Raw genomic sequence first — 8,905 nt, 5'->3', positions numbered from 1 at the left:
TGGACAAACCCTGTGCAGTTGGGCTTCCCTTTTTTATGTGGAACAGATTCTTCGTTTCATTCTCAAAGTGCAGTATATGGAAAATCTGATTGGGTAATATGGGCAACACTGCCTGTTTGAGATAAATCTTTCCTAAGTTATAAGACCTATAGTAATTAGAACACTAGATAATGCTGAAGTGGGATGAGGAAATCTACAATGGTTTGATTCACAGGGGATTCATTAAATCATCTAACAATGCAAAACAAGTTAAAAGGCACCATACAGCAACCAGGGGGTCTTTTTAATGTGACTTTGAGGAAACCACAAATCCTTTAAATGAAATGCTTGGGAGATGCCTTTAAGCTGTATGTGGTGTAATGGAACAATACTATTTCCACAGACATATTCACATCACTGTATTCTGGCCTCAAACTTTTTGGATGTGTAATTAATTTTTTAACTTTTACATTTAGCTTGGCTGAAATACACCTCAGTCTGTTTCATTTCAACTAAAATAAGGTTATTTTGGCTGTGGCATTCATAACAGATCTAAAAGAAGGTTTACTCTTAAAAAATAAAGCTATAAACCTCAACCTCATACCAATTGCCCAGTAGCAAACAGTTGATTAGTATAGTTAGTTAGCTCCTTTTTTTTGCAGGAAAACACATCACATTGTCTTAAATGTTTAATAAACTGTCAAAACAGAGTGCATATGAACATATTATAACCACAACCCTACATTTCACAAACAAAAGAGAAAGAGACAAGGCAGGTTTTATCTTACAATAAAAATTAGAGTGTATTTTCTGAGAAACAATAGCCACAAATATTGTGCAGTGGCTGCACAGTATGTAAGCAGCTTGGTTAGGCTACAATATGCTATGTGACAGGGTTTTTCTTGAAATAGGGGAGGTTATAGTGTAGTTTTTCTAAGTCTGGCATGCCTAACCCCACTTTGTCTAAACTCTTTGCACTGCAACCATTCTGATATATAATCTAGTGGAAATTTCTTGGCATGGGTTGTCCCAGAGTGGCAAATTCTGATTTGGAATTTTTTTGGTGTTGTTACTTATGTTATTTATTTTATTTTCTCTGTATTTGGTATTTTTGCAGAAGTTTGGATGCAGACAGCAGAGCCCAAGGGCTTCTACAATTCCCCTGCTTTTCTGCTTTACCAGCATAATCCTACCACAAAAACAAAGTTTAAATTTAAGTTTTGGGTTATTTACATAGGTCTTAGCAAATTATAGACTGAAATTGCTTTTATTGTATTTGACGATAAATAAATACCTAGTATTTCTGCCAGGTTCCCTTGGTTCCTGTATCAAACTGACTCACACAGACCCATGCTGGCATGGCCAGTTTGCATCCCTGGGATTGCTGCTAGGAAATATGATGCCATGCCCAAGCATGATCTGTTGTAGTCAGTTAAGTTGCCAAGCCCCCTGCTGTGTTGATCTCCCTTGAATTTATGTTGGGAGATACAGGACTCCCAACATAAATTGCCTGTGGAGGAGCCTGTGTCTCCCTTCGTCAGTTTCCCTTCGTCATAAGGAGCCTGTGTCTCCCTTCGTCAGTTTAGGTGCCACACTCGCGTCCAGCCCTGCTGTGATGATTGACAGTGGCTTCCAATAAGAGCATATCTGTAAAAAATAAGTCAAGGCAACTGGACTTGCTGTATTTTTCTTTTACCAGCCCCACAAGACAACTTAAAAGAACATATAGTGAAGTCACTTTATCAATTACTAATATTTCACTTTTTATTATTTGTAAAATATATTTTAATAAATATTTCTATCATTTTATTACCCAAACAATCTGACATAATTGCCATTTCTATTGAAATAAAAATATTCATGCTGATTCATTAATGAATTATAAAATGTTCACTTTGTAAAGTTAAATAAAGTAGTTATTTCATGTGCACATTTTTGGGGACTCAGATAATTTATCACGTGAAGATTTTCCACTCTTCTAGTAAATTAACCCAACAGTGTCATAATCTGTCCTCTTCAGTCACTTTTGCTGGACAGCTTGGTCTGCACATAAATGAGGAAAACAATATAAAGAGACATATGATTAAAAAAACACAACAATGAATGTGCTGAACCTACCATTAAATGTATTAACCACATACAGTAATTATAATACAATATATTTCATGATAGTGTTTCTTTTTAACATTTACATTTTGCATTACACCACTTTCTATCATGTACTTTACTTTCACGTGTCAACTTTCTTATTGGTACCTATGTTCTAAAGTTTTAATTTTAGATAGGCTTCCTCTGGAGATTGTGTAATCAAAGTTTCAGCAGAGAGCAGCTTTATAGAATGCAGGTCTGTGACTTCAAATCTGGAAAAAAGATAACAAACAGGGACTCTTTGTTTAGTGTAGAACAGCGCTCATTTTGAACATTTCAGGCCTTGCAACCTTCACTTTCAGGAAATTATTATAGATAAATCACAGATTCCTTCACCCAAAAGTGACCTTTTGGAGTTGGAACTTTCTTTTATGCCTCTCCTCCTCTCTGAAATTCAAAGGTCAGCTGGACCCAAGATCATCATCCTTGGATGTGTTCTAAACTAGCCTAAAAGCACACTGTTCTGCAATGCATGTGAAAGCATGTTAGTATCTGCTCAACCTTGAAGAGACCATTGAGACAAAATCTCTAGAATTTTGAGGTCATTATATTGTATATGGACTTTAATTTTGGTCCTACAGGAGAAAAGTGGGTCCTAAGCAGTGCTGGATTTTCCAAAAGGCATAATAGACACAAGCCTAAGGACACCATTGTCTAATTGACACCAGCTTCTAGAATATCATAGTTGGCTGCACCCACCAGTCATCTCAAGAGGTGGGTGGCACCAGCTGTGGAACCCAAGCAGCAGAGGAAGCTAGTGACGTATGAAGCCATAGATGTGGGCAGTGACTTAGATGGTGCCAGTGTACATGCTGGATCATATTGACATTGAAGGACTATAGGAAGTCTGGCTCTTCTCTGACTGTGGGCAGAACAGGGTAGAGCAAGCTGCAAGTGAGTCAAGGTGGTGCATACTGCACACTGCATTAACAGACAGTTATGGAGACAGCTGGAGTGTCCCTAGGTAAATGTAGTATGTTTTTGCTGCTGAGGCTGAGGTTTATATATATTTTCTGTGGTCTGTAGGTTGTTGTCTTTAAGCTCAGAACACTAATATCTGCCTGCTCCCTGTCTCCAGTAGTTAGTCTGAGCATTTGGTGCAAAGTTCCAGAAGCATTGTTTGTCTTCCCTTCTGGGCTTCTGTCTGGTGAGGATGCCTTAGCTTGAAAGGTTTTTATTTTTTAGACTGCCCCAGCTGGTGGTCTGTGTTAAAGGCTTATGGAATTTCAGCTGCCCTGCTTGAGTGTATATGCAGAGAAAGCAAAGCAGGAAGATGCCTTTCTGTATGGGGCATTTTTAGAAAAGTCTTCTGTGCTGAACAGTGTCCTGGAGCCTTTGGGAGAAGCTGTTACCAGTAGACATTGCAAGATGTTTTCACTGCTAATTGACTACGGTACCAGTGACTGCTCGCAAGGGCCAAGGTACTGGAATCTGCACAAAGAAAGTGGAAGATTAATTTACCTTTAACAACAGACAGTGACTACTCTCATGGAGTCATTGCAATCTGCTTGGCTGCTCTTAAGGGGCCGACAACAATATTAACAACAATATTAACAGCTAATGTAAGACCTGAGCTATTTGCTAATTTTTGATATCCTGCACCCCTAACCCTCTCCTCAGACTATATTGATAAAATAAATTGAAGAAAGGACTAAAGAAAAAGACCTGGGGGCTCAAGTGGTTAAACTGCTTTTTGGATAACATAAAGAGGTACTCCAGGAATATAAAAAATTAACCTTTGCAGTGAGGCCCCCCCGAAAGTGTTAAATAGCACATATGTGAAAGTTTGCATATTGTATCTTTTTCGCAAGTGAATTCACACAAAGTGAAACATTCCATTATTTAGAGATTTGGGCTTATTAAATAAATCTTTGGACCAAATGACTTTTGTTGGAGCTATTAGATACTCAGCAAAACTGTTTACACTTGTGGGATATTCTTTTTCTTATGTCCATCTGAGAGTTCAGCCATAAAGCTCTTTCTTGAAAGATTACACGTTTCTTCTGGATAACGCTGGCAATCTATATTGCCAATGAAATCCACAGTTTAGAAAAATGAAGACAGAGTCCAAAATAAAAGTTAACTTGTTGAAAGAAAATTAAAGTAGGGAAAGGTCAGAGGAAATATAGATAATTCTTAAGTACAAATGTGTGGGACTGAAAATTGATGACTTTAATATACAAACTCTGCATATTGCAAGATGTATGCAGATTAATTGGCAGTGGTAACTTGAGTCTCATCTTCCTTTATCTATGAGTAATTTTCAAGCTCAGCAGCCGGGGTAAACAGTGCAATTTAACATAGAAATCCCAGGAAAGTGAGGACATCTGCACATCTATCCATAAATAATATGACACTGAATGTTTTGTTTGGAGATAAGAATAATTACAAAGAAAACATAAAATGTTCATAAATCATTTTCTTATATCTACTTCTTCATACTGATAATGGAATCCCTGGGTTTTGAAGGCGAGTTCTGCGTACATTGGTCTGCTGGTTACAAATGATGATATCACATGTTAAAAGTAATAACTAAAACTAAGGGGATGTTATTTAGAATGCACTCATTCAAGTGTTATTAAAATTGACAAACCGAAAGCAGAACTTTAGGCAAACAGGTAGCTACACAAATGAAATACACTTATTTGAATTGTCTTATCTGCCAAAAGATATTTATCTGTCATGTAATTTTTATTTCTGTTATGTGTTACTTACCTTCTCAATAACCTTTAAATCCCAGGTTATCTGTCTAGGTGACAAGCAATGTAGAGTTAAAGCGAATCTCGCAGTTCACAGCAAACAAAACTATATAGTAACCATGGGCGTCCCTACAATTTTCAATGCCTGAGACCAGGAAGGGTGGGGCGGTGCACGTTTACTGGGGATGGGGTTAAGGGTATGCTGTTGGCGGCAGCGCACATTACTGGGGGGTAGTATGTGTTTACCAGGGGTAGGTGTTGGCGCATGTTGTTGGGGGGCTTGTGAAGGCGGGTACCTCTATCCAGCATCCTACCCAGCTCACTGACATCACTGGTTGCCAGGAGCTGGGTGGGGCCACCAGCCAGAGTGTCCCACTTCCAGCAACCAGTGAGGTCAGTAAGCAGGGCTGCCACCACACCCCACCACCCATGACCCAATGCGATGCCACCTGAGGCAACTGCCTCATTATAAGTATGCCCCTGATAGTAACTATATAGTAACCTAACCACCTGCACCCCAATCCTAATTGCTTGGGCAAAAAACAAAAATACTAAAATATTTTCCTTGGACCCAGACTTCTGGCCACTGTGCCTGGGTGAAGTTAAAATCATGCTGTGGTCTGGTAGGATCCTGGAAAACCTGAGGATGGCAATTCTCTGTTTTTATTCAAAGTTAGCCAGACACCTAAACTTGACACTAGTGCCTAAATGTCCACAAGTGTCCAGCACCTCTCCCTGTCTTTTTGGCATGTCATCTGATCTTTAATGGTGGCCACATTTTGTTGGTGTGATCATTTAATCGATCATTCAGTAAGAGTAAACTGATCAAGCTGAATAAAAATCTCAAGCCAAAGATCCTTCATTCGATTGATGTACTGAGCTCTCGATCAATTTCAACTCTGCCAAGTCACTTGGCTGTGGCAAAATTTTGTAGTTGTCACTGATTGATTGAATAAATATCTGCATGTGTTTTGTAGGGCCAAGTGCATTTCAGATCGATTACGATCGTTAGATGCGGTACCTTCAAACACAAGAGAACATTCTTCTGATCTGACATTTTTCCCAGATTGGGCAATAATTATGTCTGTAAATTCCCCCCTGCCCTGGCAGACACTCCAGCCCAAGACTTTTCAAGAGGAAAGTTGGTTTGCTGGGTTAGATTTTTGCAATTGAATAATTTTTTGCCCAATATAGGCCAACGCTCGGGAGGACTGCAGGTGCGTCTCCTCCATGCTCCATATGCATATTTTGTATGTATGTAATCCCGCTCATTAATATAGTATTAAACTCTCAAACTTTTTAAAATAATGAACATACAACTATATACATCATACAAATATACATTGCCCAGCAAAATGTTTCTTTACATTTTTGCCCAAACACAATAATCATGTTTCCAAACAGCTCCAACTCTTTCAGCTCAGCTTCTCTGGACGTCCTGTCCAGTACAAGATTACAAGGGACAGAACAGTCTCCAGCAGTTGTACATATACTAGCTGGGAGAAGGAAGGAAGGAGGGGAACAGGGTAGTCTCTTGTCGTGTTGTACCTGTGTGTTTGTGGAGGCATACACAGCTTACTAGCTCACACAGGGTGGCTCCATAGGATGATTCAATGGAAAGGAGTCACCCTAAAACAGGATATATTGGGCCAGTGCTCAGGGGACCAGCTGATTCTACAGGAAACTAAAAATTTTCCACAGCAAGAAGCACTATCCAATGTAAGTGATTTAATCAGCATTTGAAAAAGCTTCAAAATATAATGACTTCCATATCACTTTAAGTTCTCATCCATTCTGTCAATGACTTTTTTAGAAAACAAAAGAAAAAAAATCTAAATGGATCGTTACTGTTACTCTTAAAATGTTAATAAAATACTATTTATTCATTTTCACATAGTGAATTTTGTCTGGTTATTTTTTGTTTACCACGGCTAGCAGCTACCTGCGTGCAGATAAAGCAGTAGTTGTTAACCATTAGGAGAAAGCCTGCCACATGTAGTGCTGCACATTGATTTCTATGGTCAGTGTCTTCTCCACATGACCCAGGCTGTTTCAGACAATATTTTAGTGTCTTAACACCTGCTGGGAAATGTTTTACTTGACTTCCTAGAAGATCTTTGTATACAATATCCAACGTTATAAAGTTGTGAGCTGACAGGCAAAGCTGAATTCCAGGGCTCTTAAAAAATGGTGGTGGTATCATTTCCTGTGTTTAAAAGATGCAATCAGGGAGATTTCCCAACAGTGCCTCTCTTACTCAGGGATCAATTTCATGCAAAGAAAAGACACCAAGGAGACAGTAATGATAGAAGGCATAATATTTTTCTTAATTCTACAGCTATTTAACATGTTATACCAAAGCATTATGTTGAGTTGCAGCCCATCAGAAACAAAATAATGAGCAGGGTACGGTTCTTTCCTTTTAAGAACTCTGGGGACATTTTTTCTTTACCCTTGTAGTGGGGCTACCCCTGCGGGGTGGGGGGGCGCAAAAATTAAACTTTGCCTGTGTTAGCAAAAATCCTACCACCGGCCCTGCTGCACAGCAAAGGTTAAGTGCTTGTTTTGGTCTAGGGAGGAAAATAAAAAAGTTATACTCACCTGATCCTCCGAGCCAGCCAGTCCCTGGAGCCTCTCTTCCCCTCCGCTCCAGTAGTCTAAGGTCCCTGAGTGTATATGACATGAGGACGTCGAAGTTAAAACCATCGCTGCAGCTCTCACAGCCAGCTGACTCCAGAGTTCGGGTGAGTATAACTCTGTTATTTTTCTCCCTAGACCAAAACAAGCACTTAAACCTCTCATAAATGTATTGTTTATGCCATTTAAACCTACCCCCCTACTGCAAGCGTTAAGATTAATTTTCCCTGGATTTATTTTACTGCTTTAAATGGCATAAACAATACATTTATGAGAACATATTTTGATATCAGTTCTGTTTCGGTACATTGGTATATTTTTGTACATTTCTGTATTTCTTTTTGTATATATTTTTGCCACGAGCTGCACTTGCCAAGTAAACCTTTCCAACAAAAAAAGTAATTGCAACAATAAATAAGTATTTATCTCCTCCTTCTGAAATTGATAATGAACTGGTTGTTTTTCTTACTTCTGGTTTTGGGACTTTCTAAATCCTTTTTCCAGATAAATATATGTGTCAGCAAAGTCATAAGTCCTCATCCGCTTATTTGTTCTGGATTAAAGACTCAATTAGGGGAATTTATCAAAACTGGAACAGATAAAAACTGGAGCAGATGAACATGGCAACCAAACAGCTTCTCTCTTTCATTCTCAAATCTTAACTGAACAAACTGAAGAGAGAAGCTGATTGGTTGCCGTGCACATCTGCTCCAGTTTTTGTCTGCTCCAGTTTTGATGAATTCCCCCAATGTATTGAAGCAAAAGGATCAGCCTGACAGTCAGAAAACTTGCATTTTTTTCAGCAATGTTTCTCTTGGAAAAAATTCCTTCAAAGTGAACCTGTGTTTGCCATAGACATAATAACATTATATACACCAGACAAAAGGTGTCTTACCCATTATTCCTTGCTTTTTAGTATACAGCAATTTGGGATTTTGGCCACACACAGGGCTTAAAAGACTTAAAAGACCTCTAAAGGTATGTTCTAGGCATGGGTATGTTATTATTATTATTATTGAGGGCTTACGATCTGAAAGAGGAGGGGGAAATGATACATAATGAGGTAGCTGTGTGGGGATGAATTGTTTGAGAATGTGATGTTTCAGTTATGGTCTTGGGACAGTTCAGTAAGATTATAGTGGTGTTAGGTGTGCTTTACTATAAGCACAAAACTACAGTGTTGACATAGGAAAATAATTGCATTTGTATGTATTGTTCTTGGTAGTAAAAGTACTTTTGTGAAGAGCCATCCTTTGAGGAAACAGGACAGAGATTTGGGAATTGAGATTTCTGATCATCAATTGTTTATTTCTAACTCCAGTCTTTAGCAGAGTCTAGGGGGTCTATTTGGTGTTAAGGAGCATAGCACATACAAAAATATATACTAATTTTACATGCTCATCAATGCCACCTAGTGGCCATAGTGTATCATTACAATGATA

Source organism: Nanorana parkeri, unplaced genomic scaffold, assembly GCF_000935625.1.
Source record: "Nanorana parkeri isolate BGI_ZX_2015 unplaced genomic scaffold, ASM93562v1 scaffold64, whole genome shotgun sequence".
In the NCBI taxonomy this organism is placed as follows: Eukaryota; Metazoa; Chordata; class Amphibia; order Anura; family Dicroglossidae; genus Nanorana; species Nanorana parkeri.
Note: the sequence above shows the minus strand (reverse complement) of the source record.